The sequence below is a fragment of the Neomonachus schauinslandi genome, chromosome 2, assembly GCF_002201575.2.
Source record: "Neomonachus schauinslandi chromosome 2, ASM220157v2, whole genome shotgun sequence".
Lineage (NCBI taxonomy): Eukaryota > Metazoa > Chordata > Mammalia > Carnivora > Phocidae > Neomonachus > Neomonachus schauinslandi.
Window position 1 is genome coordinate 18850348 of NC_058404.1, and position 17722 is coordinate 18868069.

Sequence of the window (17722 nt, forward strand, 5' to 3'; positions counted from 1 at the left end):
ATAAAATAGCTTTATTGAATAGAGTTATAAGAAATTTGATTAATATGGGAAATAAGCCATCCTAGTCAAAAGGCTGCTCCATGTAATACTGGTCCCTGAACAGTGTTAGGTGATCTAAGTAGCACATGAAAATTTTGGCCATGCTTCTTTTTTTGCTCTGAGCTCTGCCTTATATACTTATCTTACACTTTTACAGACATTTTCAGGGTTAAAACCACTTTTATATAAGAATACTGAATGTTTATATAATTAGCCTCTGTGATTTAGGTACTCTCTAACCATCTTGCAATTGCAGGCATAATTACACTGGGGGTTAATCTCTCCAAGATGGCTGCAGCTGACATTTCAGGATGGAGAATCATGACCGTGAACAGAAACCTAAAAAACTGGTCTCATTAGGTTTTTGGTCAGGCAGGACTTAAAATTGAAGAGTGGATGGTATGCTGTAAACAAAAGAAAGTTTTCTAGTAGTTATGGTAGAAAAGAGTATTAGAAAGAAATGAAGAATGTTACCATTAGGTTAGAGAGTAATTTTCATATAGTCATGAATGGCTTTTTAAAAACTTAATGTTTGGACCATCTTATTTTCAATACAACGTTGGAATGTTCTGGTTAATTATCTTTTTGCCTTTCTTCTAATGAAGCATTCTTAAAAATACAGAGAAGATATGTTTTTCGTCCTTTCTCTTGTTAATGTGACTTAACATGTTGATTGATTTGTGAATATTGAACCACACCGGCCTACCTGGAATAAATCACATTTGATGGTGGTGAATGATTTTTTTTAATGTATTGTTGGATTTGGTTTGCTAATATTTTGTTGAGGATTTTTGCATCTTTGTTCATCAAGATACTAGTTCTGTAGTTTCCTTTTTTTGTGTGGTGTTTTTATCTGGCTTTGGCATCAGGATAATGCTAGCCTCATAGAATGTGTTTTGAAACTTTAGTTCCTCTTCTATTTTTTGGACAGTTTGAGAAGAATAGGTATTAACTCTTTAAGCATTTGGTAGAATTCACCTGTGAAGGCATCTGGTCCTGGACTTCTGTGTGTTGGGAGTTTTTTGATTACTGATTGAATTTCATTGCTAGTAATTAGTCTTTTCAAATATACTATTTCTTCCTGATTCAGTTTTGGGAGGTTACATGTTTCTAGGAATTTATCCATTTCTTCAGGTTGTCCAGTTTGTTGCCATAACATTTTCATAATATTCTCATAATCCTTTGTATTTCTGTGGTGTTGGTTATTACTTCTTTATTTCTGGTTTAATTTATTTGAGTCCTCTCTCTTTTTCTCTTGATGAATCTGGCTAAAGGTTTCTCAATTTTGTTGATCTTTTCCAAGAACCAGCTCCTGGTTTTATAATCTGTTCTATTGTGTTTTTATTTATTTATTTATTTATTTATTTATTTATTTATTTATTTATTTATTTTTTTATTCATGAGAGACAGAGCGAGAGAGAAAGGCAGAGGGAGAAGCAGGCTCCCAAGGAGCAGGGAGCCCGATGCGGGACTCGATCCCAGGACCCTGAGATCATGACCTGAGCCGAAGGCAGATGCTTAACCATCTGAGCCACCCAGGCGCACTGTTCTATTGTGTTTTTAATCTCTATTTCATTTATTTCTGCTCTAATTTTTATTATTTCTTTTCTTCTATTGGTTTTGGCTATTTTTGTTCTTTTTCAAGCTCTTTTGGGTATAGTTTAGGTTGTTTATTTGAGGTTTTTCTTGTTCTTGAGCTAGGCCTGTAGTGCAATAAGCTTCCCTCTTAGAACAGCTTTTGCTGAAAGAATTTGGACCATTGTGTTTACATTTTGATTTGTCACCATGTATTTTTTTTTCTCTTTTTGGTTTCTTGGTTGATCCATTCATTGTTTAGTAGCATGTTATTTAACCTCCATGTATTTGTGTTCTTTCCAGATTTTTTTCCTGTGACTAATTTCTAGTTCCGTATCATTGTAGTTAGAAAAGATGCATGAGATATTATTTCAATCTTTTTGAATTTATTGAAACTTGTTTTGAGACTTGGCCTAACATGTGATCTATTCTGGAGAATATTCCAGGTGTACTTGAAAACAATGTGGGGTGCCTGGCTGGCTCAGTCGGTAGGGCATGTGATTCTTAATCTTGGGGTTGTGAGTTCAAGCCCCACATTGGGTGTAGAGATTACTTAAAAATACAACCTTAAAAAAATAAAGAATGTGTATTCTGCTCTTTTTGCATGGAATGTTCTGAATATATCTGTTAGGTACAGCTGGTCCAGTGTGTTGTTCAAAACCTTGTTGATTTTCTATCTGGATAATCTATCCATTAATGTAAGTGGGGTGTTAAAGACCCCTACTACTATTGTATTACTTTCAATTTCTTCCTTTATATCTGTTAATAGTTGCCTATGTATTTAGGTGCTCCCATGTTGGATGCATAAATATTTTCAATTGTTATATCCTCTTGTTGGATTATTTTCTTTATTATTATGTAGTGTCCTTCTTTATATCTTGTTACCGTCTTTGTTTTAAAATCTGTTTTGTTTGATATAAGTATTACTACCCCAACTTTCTTTTTGCTTCTATTTGCATGGTAAATGTTTTTCCATCCCTTCACTTTGAATCTGCATGTATCTTTAGTTCTAAAGTGAGTCTTCTGTAGGTAGCATATAAATGGGTCTTGCTTTCTATCCATTCAATGACCCTGTGTCTTTTGCTTGGAGCATTTAGTCCATTTATATTTAAAGTAATTAATGATAGGTATGTACTTGTTGCCATTTTGTTACTTGTTTTATGGTTGTTTGTGTAGCTCTCTTCTTTCTTCTTCTCTTCCTCACCTCCCTTGTGGTTTGATGGCTTTTATTTATGTCATGCTTGGATTCCTTTCTCTTTATCTGTTACAGGATTTTTTTTTTTTTAACAGGTTTTTTTATTTGTGGTTACCATTAGTTCCATATGTAACATCTTATATGTATAGCAGTCTACATTAAGTTGATGGTCACCTAAGTTTGAATCCTTTCTAAAAGCACTGAATTTTTACTTCCCTATCCCACATTTTATGTATATGATATCATACTTTACATCCTTTTATTTTGGAACCCTTTATTAATTTTTGTAGATATAATTAACTTACTGCTTTGGCACTTTAACCTCCATACTGGTTTTATAAGTGATTAACCTACTACTTTTATTATTGTTTGTATTTACCTGTGAAATTTTTTCCTTTTATAACTTTCTTATTCCTGATAATAACCTTTTCTTTCCACTTAAAGAATCCCCCCTAAGTTTCTCAGAAGGCCGGTTTAGTGGTCACAAGAGAAAGGATGAAAACCATATGATCATCTCAGTAGATAGAGAAAAAGCATTTGACAAAGTACAATAGCCATTCATGATTAAAAAATCTCAAAAATGTAAGTTTAGAGGGAACATACTTCAACATAATAAAGGCCATATATGGAAACCCACAGCTAACATCATACTTAATGGAGAAAAACTGAGAGCTTTTCCTCTAAGATCAGAAATAAGACAAGGGTGTCCACTGTTTTCATTCAGCATAGTTGTATTATAAGTCCTAGCCACAGGAATCAGACCAAAAAAAAAAAAAAAGATATAAAAGATACTCAAATTGGTAAGGAAGAAGTAACACTTTCACTATTTGTAGATGACATGATACTATACATAGAAAACCCAAGAGGCTTCACCAAAAAACTACTGCTGATAAATGAATGAAGTAAATTTTCAGGATAAGAATTGATATACAGAAATCTATTACATTTCTATATACTTATAATGAAGTAGCAAAAAAGAAATTAATAAAACAATCCCTTTTATAATTGCACCAGAAAGAATAAAATCCCTAGGAATAAACTTAACCAAGGAGGTAAAGGACCTGTACTCTGAAATTTTAAGACATTGATAAAAGATATTGAACATGACACAAACAATTGGAAAGATATTCTATACTCATGGATTGGAAGAACCAATGTTGTTAAAATGTCCATACTGATGAAGGATAGTTAGAAAGCAGGCAGGCAGGGACAAGGGGCCCCAGCCCTAAGAGAAAACCACCCTTAGGAGGATTTTACATCAGCCTGGAAGGAGTCCTCCACCCTTTCCCATATGATAGATAGATGACAAAAACCTGATTGGATGACAGGTGCAGGAAGAGTTAGTCAGATTAAAACAGCCCACTGACAAGCCCATAAAAACCCCTAGACTTAGATATGCCTGTGGCAACTTCTTCTGGTCCCCTCTGTCCTTGGGAGCCTTGTACTATCACTTTGCTATCACTCAATAAACCTTGCTTTGCTGCCCACCACTCTGTCTGGTCTACCTCTTCATTCTTCAAAGTGATGTGCCCAAGAACCATGGGCACCGACGGGAAAAAAAAAACTCTGTAACAATACTACCCAAAGCAATCTACAGATTTAATGCCATCCCTATCAAAATGCCAACAAAATTTTTCACAGGACTAGAACAAATAATCCTAAAATTTGTATGGAACCACAAAAGACCCCAAATACCTAAAACGGTCTTGAGAAAGAATAACATAGCTGGAGATACCACAGTCCAAAGCTGTAGTAATAAAAACAGTGTGGTACTGGCACAAAAATAGACACATAGATCAATAGAAAAGATTAGGGAGTCCAGACTTATATGGTCAATTAATCTACGACAAAAGAGGCAAGAATATACAATGGGGAAAAGACAGCCTCTTCAATAAATGGTGCTGGGGAAACTTGACAGCTACGTGCCAAGGAATGAAATGCACTTTCTTTAATCATACACAAAAATAAACTCAAAATGGATTGAAGATCTAAATGTGAGACCGGAAACCATAAAAAGAAAATATAAGCAGTCATTTATTTGACATCAACTGTAGAAACATTTTTTTCTAGCTATGTCTCCTGAGGCAAGGGAAACAAAAACAAAATTAAACTACTGAAACTACACCAAAATAAAAACCTTTCGCACAGTTAAGGAAACCATCAACAAAACAAAGAGGTACCTTACTGAATAGGACAAGATATGTGCAAATGATATATCTGATAAGGGGTTAATGTCCAAAATATGCAAAGAACTTACACAAGTCAACACCAAACAAACAAAAAACAAAACAAAACCAAATAATCTGATTGAAAAATGGACAAAGAAACCGAATAGACATTTTTCCAAAAAAGGCATACAGATGGCCAACAGATGCATTAAAAGATGGAACATCACTAATCATTACAGAAATGCAAGTCAAAACTACAATAAGATATCACCTTACAGGGGCACCTGGGTGGCTCAGCCAGTTAAGCATCAGCCTTCACCTCAGGTCATGATCTCAGGGTCCTGGGATCAAGCCTCACATTGGGCTCCCTGCTCAGCGGGGAGGCTGCTTCTCTCTCTCTCCCTCTGCTCCTCCCCCTCCCCCAGCCCATGCTCTCTCTCTCACTCAAATAAATAAAATCTTAAAAAAAAAAATTATCACCTTACACCTGTCAGAATGGCTAAAGTCACAAACACAAGAAATAATAAGTGTTGGCGAGGATGTGGAGAAGAAACCCTCATGTACTGTTGGGAATGCAAACTGGTGCAGCCATTGTGGAAAACGGTATGGAGGTTCCTCAAAATATTAAAAATAGAATTACCATATGATCCACTACTGGGTATTTACCCAAATAAAACAAAAACACTAATTTGAAAGATATATGCACCTCTATGTTTATTGCAGCATTATTTACAATAGTCAAGATATGGAAAGAAAGTGTCCCTCTATAGCAGTTATATAGTTGAATGGATAACAAAGTAGTGATATATATAATAATCAATGGAATTTTACTCAGCCATAAAAAAGAATGAGATCTTGTCATTTGCAATAACATGGATGGACCTAGAAAGTATAATGCTAAGTGAAATAAGTCGGTGAGAGAAAGACAAATACCACATGATTTCACTTATATTTGGAATTTAAGAAATAAAACAAACAAACAGACCAAAAAAACCCTCCCAGACTCTTAAATACAGAGAACAAACTGGTGTTTGCCAGAGGGGAGGTTAGTGGGAGGAGCACTGAAATAAATAAGGAGATCCAGAGTACACTTTCCTTGATTAACACCCAGTAATGTGTAGAATTGTTGAATCATTATATTTATACCTGAAACTAATGTAACACTGTTTGTTAATTATACCTCAACTAAAAAAAAAATGCAGAGAGGTATTTTTTTAGTTTTGGTAGCTTATCCTTTGTTTTTTTTTTTTAAAGATTTTATTTATTTGAGAGAGAATGAGATAGAGAGAGAGCAGGAGAGGGGGGAGGGTCAGAGGGAGAAGCAGACTCCCTGCCAAGCAGGGAGCCTGATCCGGGACTCCATCCAGGGACTCCAGGATCATGACCTGAGCCGAAGGCAGTCGCTTAACCAACTGAGCCACCCAGGCACCCCGGTAGCTTATCCTAAGTCATATTATTTTTAAAAACCCTTAACATGTACAAGACCAAGTTGGGGATTTTGGTGACAATGATGTGTCAATGTAGGTTTATCTGTTGTAACAAAAGTACCACTCTGGCTAGGATTTTGACTGTGGTGGTCTGTGCGCATGTGCAGGGTGGCTGTATATTGGAAATGTCTGTACCTTCCTGTCAATTTTGCTGTAATTCTAAAACTGTTTTTAAAAAATTAAGTTTAGGGGTGCCCGGGTGGCTCAGTCGTTAAGCGTCTGCCTTCGGCTCAGGTCATGATCCCAGGGTCCTGGGATCAAGCCCCGCATCGGGCTCCCTGCTCTGCAGGAAGCCTGCTTCTCCTCTCCCACTCCCCCTGCTTGTGTTCCCTCTCTTGTTGTCTCTCTCTCTCTGTGTCAAATAAATAAATAAAATCTTTAAAAAAAAATTAAGTCTAGTAAAAAATAAATATCAATGTATCATTTAAACATATGTATGCAAATGTAAGTTGTTTGAGCTGATGCATTATCCGGGTATACTCTTTCTGGCAGTATTCCTCAATTTTTAAACTTGATTTGATGCTTTCCAGGCACTTCCCCTACATGTGTCCATTGGTTCTTACCTAGAAGTAGCACCATCAAAAAAAAAAAAATTCTCTAAGCCGGAGTTAGTCTCTGACATCTGGATGGATTTGAATAGTGTCCATTAATTTTCCATTTATTGGAAATGGTAGGAAAAGTACACATTTTGCTACTTATTTTGTTAAATGAGGTAGATTTAGTTTAACTTCAGCTTAGCATGTTTATCTTCTAACAATAACAATAACAATTAATATTCTTTGGGACTGCAGTAGACTGCGTAGTTTATGTGATTATTTCACTTATTTTTTATGACCAATTGAATGAGATTCTATGATTTATAGATGAGAAAACTGAGATGCAGAACATTTAAATAACTTACCCAGGTTGGAAATCCCAGTTGGGATTCAAGTCTTATTTTAACATTAAAGTCATTGCACCTAATCATTGCACCTAGTCATTGCACCTAACTATAGATATATAGTAATTTGCAACATTAATGCTCTTTGCTCATTCTTTTACTCTACAGAATTTATTGGGAATCTACCTTATTGCAAGCACTATTTACTAGGGCACAACAATGCCAAAAATCCTTGCTCTTCCTTAGTATATGTTATAAAGGGGAAAATGGGCAATAAGGATATGCATAATAAATAAGCAGATGATATAATAAGATACAGGTATCTTATACTACTGATACTACTATTGATAATTTAAAAAAAGTAGATCAGAATATGAGGCAGCTGGAGAAGGCATGGGAGAGCCTCTTGCTGGGTTAAATAGAATGATTGAAGAAGGTGAGATTGGAACAAAAATTGACATGAATACTTTCCATGATGCTAAAATGAGATTTAAAACAGCCACTTTTGGGTGCCTGGGTGGCTCAGTTGGTTAAGCGACTGCCTTCGGCTCAGGTCATGATCCTGGAGTCCCGGGATCGGGTCCCGCATCGGGCTCCCTGTCCGGCAGGGAGTCTGCTTCTCCCTCTCCCACTCCCCGTTTGTGTTCCCTCTCTCGCTGTGTCTTTCTCTGTCAAATAAATAAATAAAATCTTTAACAAAAATAAAAAAAAATAAAACAGCCACTTTAGACCAAATGGACCTAACAGACTTATCCTGAACATCCCACCCAACAGGAGCAGCATATACATTCTTCTCAAGTGCACACAGAATATTTTCCAGGGTAGATCATGTGTTAAGTTACAAAACAAATCTTAGCAAATTCTGGAACACTGAAATCCTATCAAGTATCTTTCCTGATCACACTGAAATAATACTAGAAATCACTAGCAGAAGGAAAACTTGAAAATCCACAATTATGTGGAAATTAAGCATCATATTCTTGAGCAATCATTGGGTACAAGAAGAAATCAAAAGGAAACTTAGAAGTTATCTTGAGACAAATGAAGATGAAAAAATAATGTACCAAAACTTAAAGGGATGCAGCAAAAGCAGTACTAAGAGAAAAATTTATAGCTATGAATTCCCATTATATTTAAGAAAGAAAAAAAAGTTCTCAAACAACTTAACTTTATACTCAAAGAACTGTTAAAAAAGAACAAACTCAGTCTAAAGATACTAGAAGTAAATAAGTAACAAAGATTAAAGCACAAAATAGAACACAGAAAAGTAGGAAAAAAATCAACAAAACTAAGACAGTTTTGGAAAGGATGAAAACATAGACAAACTATTAGATCAACAAAAAGAAAAAAAAAGAAGAGAGAAGACAAATAAAAAAGGAGATGTTGCAAACTGATGCTACAGAAGTAAGAGAGATTATAAAAGACTATTATGATCAACTATATGCCAACAAATTGGATAACCTGGAAGAAATAAATTCTTAGAAACATGCAATCTACCTCAATCATAAAGAAACAGGAAATGTGAATAGATCATAGTCAGTAGGGAAATTGAATTAGTAATCAAAACAACCCAAAATAAAAAACCCTTCCCAACAAAGAAAAGCCCACGAGCAGATATTTTCACTCTTAAATACTATCAAAGAAGAATTAATTCCAATTCTCATTGCCAAATTCATTTTATGAGACCAGCTTTACCTTTATACCAAAGTTAGCTTAAGACACCACAAGGAAACTACAGGCCAAAATCTCTAATGAATGTAGATGCAAAATCCTCAACAAAATACTAGCAAACAGAATTTAACAGCAACTTAAAAGGATCACACACCATGACCACGTGGGATTTATTCCTGGGATACAAGGATAGTTTAATGTACAACATATAAAAATCAATTAATGTGGTATATCACATTAACAGAATGAAGGATAAAAATCATATGATTATCTTAATAAATTCAGAAAAAGCATTTGACAAAATTCAATACTATTTCATGTTAAAATTCTCAACAAACTAGGAATAGAGGGAAATTAACCAAACATATATGAAAAGCCACATCTAATGTCATATTGAAAGATTTTCCTCTAAAATCAGGAACAATTCAAGGATGTTTACTGTCACCATTTCCTTCCATTTGACATAGTACTGGAAGCCCTAGCCAGAGAAATTAGGCAATAAAAAGAAATAAAAAATATCCAATTTAGAAAGAAAGAAGCAAAATTATCAGTTTGCAGATGACATGATCTTATATATAGAAAACCCTAAAAGTTCTACAAAAACAAAAACAAACAAACAAAAAAACACTGTTAGAATTAATAATTGAATTCAGCAAAGTAACAGCATACAAATCAACATAAAAAATCATTTGTGATTCTAAACACTAACAACAAACTATCTCAAAGAAAATTAGGAAAACAATCCCATTAAAAATAGCACCAAAAAGAATTGAATATTTAGGAATAAACTTAACCAAAGAGACCAAAAATGTATACATTGAAAACTACAAAGCATTATTGAAGAAAATTAAAGAAGACTATTGGAAATGGTAAGAAAAGTACACAGTATATTTCCATATATATCCAGAGTATATTTCCATGTATATACTCTGCATGTTCATGGATTGGAAGACTTAATATCATTAAAATGTCTATACTAGGGGCGCCTGGGTGGCTCAGTCAGTTGAGCATCTGCCTTCGGCTCAGGTCATGATCTCCAGGTCCTGGAATCCAGCCCTGCATCCCGCTTCCTGCTCAGCGGGGAGTCTGCTTCTCCCTCTTTGTCTGTGTGCTTGCTCTCTCTCTCTCTCTTTCTCAAATAAATAAATAAAATCTTAAAAATAAATAAATAAATAAAATGCTATACTACCCAAAGTGATTTATAGGTTCAAGGCAATCTCTATCAAAATCCCTATTTTACAGAAATAGAGAAAAGAATTATAAAATTCATACAGAATCACAAAAGATCCCAAATAGTCAAAACAAAGAAAAAGCAAAGCTGGAGGCATCATACTCTCTGATTTCAAAATATATTTCAAGGTTACAATAAATGACAACATAGTAAAAATAGAAATACCATGTGATCCAGTAATTCCACTTCTGGGTATTTATACAAAAGAACTAAAAAGAGGATCTCAAAGAGTTATTGGTGCTCCCATGTTGATTGCAACACTATACACAATAGCCAAATATGGAAACAACTTAAATGTCCATTTACAGATAAATGGATGAAGAAGATATGTAATATGCACGGAATATTATTCAACCTTAAAAAAAGAATTGTGTAATGTTAGACAGCATGGATGAATCTTGAGGACGTTATGCTAAGTGAAATAAGCCAGTTACAGAAGAACAAGTACTACATGAGCCCACTTACATGGGCTATCTACAATAGTCAAACTACTAGAAGCAGAGAGCAGAATGGTGATTGCTAGGGGCCAGGAGGAGGGAGAAATGTGGAGTTGGTATTCAGTTATTGCAGGATGAACAAGTTCTAGAGATCTGCTACGCTGGGGTCTTTAGATACAGTGTTGTACACTTACAAATATGTTAAAAGGGAAGATCTCATGGTAAGTGTTCTTAACCACAAAAAAATTAAAATTAAAATTAAACAAAAACACAAAAATCCAATAAACAGCCCATTTTTTCTTGTCAATCATCTGTTCCCAGGTTGATATGGAGGACAAGCTACCAATACTATACCCCTGGGACAGAATGAGAAGGTGACAGAGTGTTTAAGTGGCTTCTCCATACCAAAACAGGACACTTCCCCTTGGAAACCTGAGACTGGGTGCAACAGACAGTCCTCCCCAGAATGTGATTGTGTTTGATCTTTCTATAATCTGTGTAGGTTTAGCTCCTTGTTCATGGTAGATTTTCTGCACCTCTGAGTACAAGGTCAATGCCTGCATAATCTTTATATATCCATATAACCCTCTCCTCAAGTCCCAGTATTTATGCTAACACTAGGTAGATAAGCACTTAGTAAATTTAAATATATGCAAAAATAGTTTTTTTTTCTTTTTTTAAGGTAGCAATTTTCTTAAAATTACTGTCTTATGGAAATTATTCATGAACTAACAGAAATACAAATTGTGTGGGGACATTTAAAACTATTTAGTTTAATCAGATGTGCACTAGTGTTTTCCTTTTTTCTGGACCAAGGTCTTAAAGTACAAAAGAGAATGAAAAAAAAAAAATCCTAGGGGCTGAGGTCATGAGGACAACTTTATTTCTGGGTTTTTCATAGTTATTATGACTTTACTCTTCTGACTCTGCCAAGTACAACTGATTCCATATTAGGCTACTATTTCCTATGGTGAAACTCTAAAAACCCATCCTTGTATTTATGTATAGCTTTAAATGAATTCAGACACATAGTTGTTTTAGAATGATGCAATTAATTCCTGTAAAAAGCAATCTACTTGCTGTAGCTAGGAAAAACAATGGCTGGAACCCATGCTGTGATGTATAAAAGGGAGCTGCTGAAAATACCCCACTCTAAATAAGGTCGGAAATTTGTTGATTGGTCTATTGGAGTTTTTGTCTCCTTCATTTTCCAAAAGAAGGAGCAGACATATATTCTGGCAATTTTCTATTTTTTTCTTTCTCCCCAGATTTAGCTCATTGATTGCACAATTTTCTCAGTGCTCATTGTCCAGGAAAGTCTACAGCAAGCAGGTATTCTGTGCCAGTCTACATCAGAAGGCAGTGGTCTAATGGGGGAATGATTCACTTCCCCAGGGACCAATCCACTCAACTTAGTTACATGAGTAAGTCAATTTAAAGAAGACCATGGTAATTACAGAGATGAATTGATGTTCTCACCCCCATGGTGCTCAGGAAGCACCAAGGAATTCTAAATAATCATCTGATCACTTATAAAAAAAAATTCCCACTCTAAGGGCTTTTATACCACACTTCAAATAAAACTATTGAGTTATCTTAATGAAACATGGTTTGACAAATAATCAAGTCAAAAAGTGGGCAGAAGATATGAAAAGACACTTCTCTGAAGAAGACATACAAATGGCTATCAGACACATGAAAAAATGTTCATCATCATTAGCCATCAGGGAAATCCAAATCAAAACCACATTGAGATAACACCTTACACCAGTTAGAATGGCAAAAATGGACAGGGCAAGAAACAACAAATGTTGGAAAGGTTGTGGAGAAAGGGGAACCCTCTTACACTGTTGGTGGGAATGCAAGTTGGTACAGCCACTTTGGAAAACAGTGTGGAGTTTCCTCAAAAATTTAAAAATAGAGCTACCCTATGACCCAGCAATTGCACTACTGGGTATTTACCCCAAAGACACAGATGTCATGAAAAGAAGGGCCATATGCACCCCAATGTTCATAGCAGCAATGTCCACAATAGCCAAACTGTGGAAAGAGCCGAGATGCCCTTCAATAGATGAATGGATAAAGAAGATGTGGTCCATATATACAATGGAATATTACTCAGCCATCAGAAAGGGTGAATACCCAACTTTTACATCAACATGGATGGGACTGGAGGAGATTATGCTAAGTGAATTAAGTCAAGCAGAGAAAGTCAATTATCATATGGTTTCACTTATTTGTGGAACATAAGGAATAGCATGGAGGACATTAGGAGAAGGAAGGGAAAAATGGGGAGGGAAGAATTGGAGGGAGAGATGAACCATGAGAGACTATGGACTCTGAGAAACAAACAGGGTTTTAAAGGGGAGGAGGGAGGGGGCATTGGTTAGCCCAGTGATGGGTATTAAGGAGGGCACGTACTGCATTGAGCACTGGGTGTTATATGAAAATAATGGATCGTGGATCACCACTTCAAAAACCAATGATGTATTGTATGGTGACTAACATAACATAATAAAATTTAAAAAAAAGAAAGAAACATGGTTTGAACATTTATCCTGTTTTGTAGCAATGGCCTCTTTGTTTCAAAGACACCATTTAAAAATTAATGCTAATGTTCAGTTATGATGATACCTGCTCTAACACATTCTTGCATCAAGAGTTTAGTAGTTTCCTAACAGGGACATTGCATTGTTTCTGTCTCCAAAAAGGAGTCATGTTTTCTGGACCCCTAATCTAGAAATGAGATTGGATGCACATTTGACAGTGGGTTAGAATGCTGGATATTTAATTTTTGGCAAGTAATAAAGAATATGTCACACCTGTGGAACATGATAAGTAAGCCTAAGTCTGGGAGGACACAATCTAATAGTTGAAAGCTTAGAAATCTAAACATTCTCTAAATCACACAAATTAAATGCAGTGGTAAAAATAAGATGGCAGCTATGAAATTCTTAAAACCTGGGCATCATAAATTCCATTATCTTTCCTACGTTAAGATTTTTTTCTTGGTTGCTAGAATTAGAAGTAGAATGGCAAAACTGAAGGCAAATAAATGATAGTGTGTTTAAGATAGTTCCTAAATTTCAAAATAATGATGTGGTCACATTTGAAACCATAACCCATCTGGGGGCACCTGCTCTCTGATTTCCTTCAGGATTCTGTGGGGAGAGACTGACTCAGAGAAATGTCTACATAGAGTAGGTTTTCCTCTCACCTGTCACCTTCTTTTCATTTTTACTGCATTAATATTTATCCATGTCTGTGTTCTTTCTCATGTGGTTTTTTTGGACTCCAGATTCTCCCCTTTGGACTCAGTTTTTATGCAACTGGCAAATACAGCTTTCTGGGGTGTGGGGTGGGCACAGCTATAATAAGATTCCTATTTTGCTTACAAACCTTTAAACAAGTGAAACTACATGCACAAGTATGATACAGATGTAAAAACCAAAAAAGAATTATAAGATAATTAGGGGAAGAATTTTATCATTTAGCAACTGAGATTAGGTAATATGACTATGTGACTATAATTTTTTCTCAAGTTTTTGTACTTGGCAAATATTCCACAATGAACTATTATTAATATAGTAATCAGATATATAAATATATATAATTATATTTGCAATATAATTATATGTTTTCCTTTTTGGAGTTCTCTTTCATTTTGTACAGGGGGTGCAGTGAGATGTACTTGTGAGTTTCCTTCTTATCCTGAACTTTGAAAGATCAAACAGGGTGTGGAAGGGAAGAACGGGAAGGAAACATGGACTGTAGCTTAGAAACATAGAGTACAATAAATGAGATGTTTAAGATTTCTACGTTATTCATTCCAGCTCATACATAAACAGCTACATAAAAAATTAGGACAGAAAAACTAACTAGTAATGACAAGTGTTCTTTTGCCTAGGGTGTCTTTCAGGCACAGATTCTTAGAGAACCAGTGTTGTGGTGGTGATGGGAGCTAGTCAGGGATGTGAGATGTTGGCTATTTCTTCCTAAAAGCCACTACTAACAAGAAGCTTTCATCCACCACAGGGAAGCAAAACACATTCCTGGAGAAACGGTATGATAAGAACTAGGAGAATGTGAAGGTCCAAAAAAATAGATCAACATTTAAGAAAACGATTTTAGTCCTGAAGGTGGAGTGGATGGAAGACAAGAACAGTATGCATGGAACACAAACTTGATTAAGAAAGGATCTTACAACATAAGCCTAGCCCCAGGGCTGCCATGTTGGACTACCTTGGGGATGTCATTCACATTAGAGTTTATGTAACTGGTGCTCCTGAGGTTGTAAAGTACAGTGGCCAGATAGAGCATCCTGTCAAGTGTTATAAATGGGGTGTATGGTTCGGGGAGGGTGTGCTGGGATTTAGGGCTATAAAGTCACAGTCTTGCAGGGAGGAGAGAGGGCAAAGACAAGATTAGCAGTAACTGGTAAATGGTGTGGCACAAGAGACTGTGAAGTGATGGCAGAAGCACTCAATCCTTGACCTGGAGGAATGGCTTAATTTAAAGTAGGGGGAAAAATAATTTAAGTATAGTATATTAAAAAAGAATGTTGGCTCTGGTCCCAAATTGCTTGGAATGGTTTTCTAGCTCTGGGACATGCCAAACTTTGTGCAATTTACTCAACATCTCTGGGCCTCAGTTTTCTTGGAGGGTTGTTCTCAAATCAGTAAATGCTTATAAAACACTTAGAGCAAAGCCTGAGCCATAGTAAGCAGTCGATAAATGTTAGCTACTGCCATTAGTACTGTCCATCCCTTTCAGGCTTTACTTAAGAAGCAGAGATATGATTCTAAGACTGGATTGTCTCAGAGAATCCAGCTAGGAAGCACCAGAGAGGAAGAAGTGAGGAAATTAGGCAGGGGCTAAACACATGAACATTTCACTGCAACACTTCCCCAGGTTCTTGAAGCAGGTTGCTTCATCTATTTGGAGGTTTCAAAATAAATCTTTCCAGTGGTCCTCCTCTACTGCCTAATGCCTTTCTATGATGAGAGTAGAACTGATGCTTAAAACTTGATCCATTTTCAAAAGCATGGAAGATATAAGAGAAATCTTTTCTGGGGAAATAAAAGAACTAAAATCTAACCAAGTCAAAATCAAAAAGGCTATTAATGAGGAGCAATCAAAAATCAGGCTCTAAGTGCTAGGATAAATGAGGCAGAAGACAGAATTAGTGATATAGAAGACCAAATGATGGAAAATAAAGAAGCTGAGAAAAAAAGAGATAAACAACTACTGGATGACGAGGGCAGAAATCAAGAGATAAGTGATACCATAAGACGAAACAATATTAGAATAATTGGGATCCCAGAGGAAGAAGAAAGAGAGGGAGGGGCAGAAAGTATATTGGAGCAAATTATAGCAGAGAACTTCCCTAATCTGGGGAAGGAAGTAGGCATCAAAATCCAGGAGGCACAGAGAAGCCCCCTCAAAATCAATAAAAATAGGTAAACACCCGATATCTAATAGTAAAACTTACGAGTCTCAGAGACAAAGAGAAAATCCTGAAAGCAGCTCTGTAACCTACAATGGTAGAAACATTAGATTGGCAAGAGACCTATCCACAGAGACCTGGCAGGCCAGAAAGGGCTGGCAGGATATATTCAGAGCACTAAATGAGAAAAATATGCAGCCAAGAATACTATATCCAGCTTGGCTGTCATTGAAAATAGAAGGAGAGATAAAAAGCTTCCAGGACAAACAAAAACTAAAGGAATTTGCAAACATGAAACCAGCCCTACAAGAAATATTGAAAGGAGTCCTCCAAGCAAAGAGAGAGTCTAAAAGTAACATAGACCAGAAAGGAACACAGACAATATACAGTAACAATCACCTTACAGGCACTACAATAGCACTAAATTCCTATCTTTCAATAGTTACCCTGAATGTAAATGGGCTAAATGCCCCAATCAAAAGACACAGGCTATCAGATTGGATAAAAAAACAAGACCCATCGATATATTGTCTGCAAGAGACTCATTTTCGACCCAAAGACAGCCCCAGATTGAAAGTGAGAGGGTGGAAAACCATTTACCATGCTAATGGACACCAAAAGAAAGCTGGGGTGGCAATCCTTATATCAGACAAATTCGATTTTAAACCAAAGACTGTAATAAGAGATGAGGAAGGACACTCTATCCTACTTAAAGGGTCTATGCAACAAGAAGATCTAAGAATTGTAAATATCTATGCCCCTAACATGGGAGAAGCCAATTCTATAAGCCAATTAATAACAAAAGCAAAGAAACACATCGACAACAATACAATAATAGTAGGAGACTTTAACACCCCCCTCACTGAAATGGACAGATCATCTAAGAAGAAAAGATCAACAAGGAAAGAAAGACTTTAAATGACACACTGGAACAAATGGACTTCACAGATATATTCAGAACATTCCATCCCAAAGCAACGGAATACACATTCTTCTCTAGTGCCCATGGAACATTCTCCAGAATAAATCACATCCTAGGTCACAAATCAGGTATCAACTGGTACCAAAAGATTGGGATCATTCCCTGCCTATTTTCAGACCACAATGATTTGAAACTAGAACTCAATCACAAGAGGAAAGTCGGAAAGAACTCAAATACATGGAGGCTAAAGAGCATCCTACTAAAGAATGAATGGGTCAACCAGGAAATTAAAGAAGAATTAAAAAAAATCATGGAAACAAATGAAAATGAAAACACAACTGTTCAAAATCTTTGGGATGCAGCAAAGGCAGTCCTAAGAGGAAAGTATATAACAATACACGCCTTTCTCAAGAAACAAGAAAGGTCTCAAATACACAACCTAACACTACACCTAAAGGAGCTGGAGAAAGAACAGCAAATAAAGCCTAAATCCAGCAAAAGAAGAGAAATAATAAAGATTAGAGCAGAAGTCAATGAAATAGAAACCAAAAGAACCATAGAACAGATCAACGAAACTAGGAGCTGGTTGTTTGAAAAAATTAACAAGATTGATAAACCCCTGGCCAGACTTATCAAAAAAAAAAAAAAAAAAAAAAAAAAAAAAAAAAAAA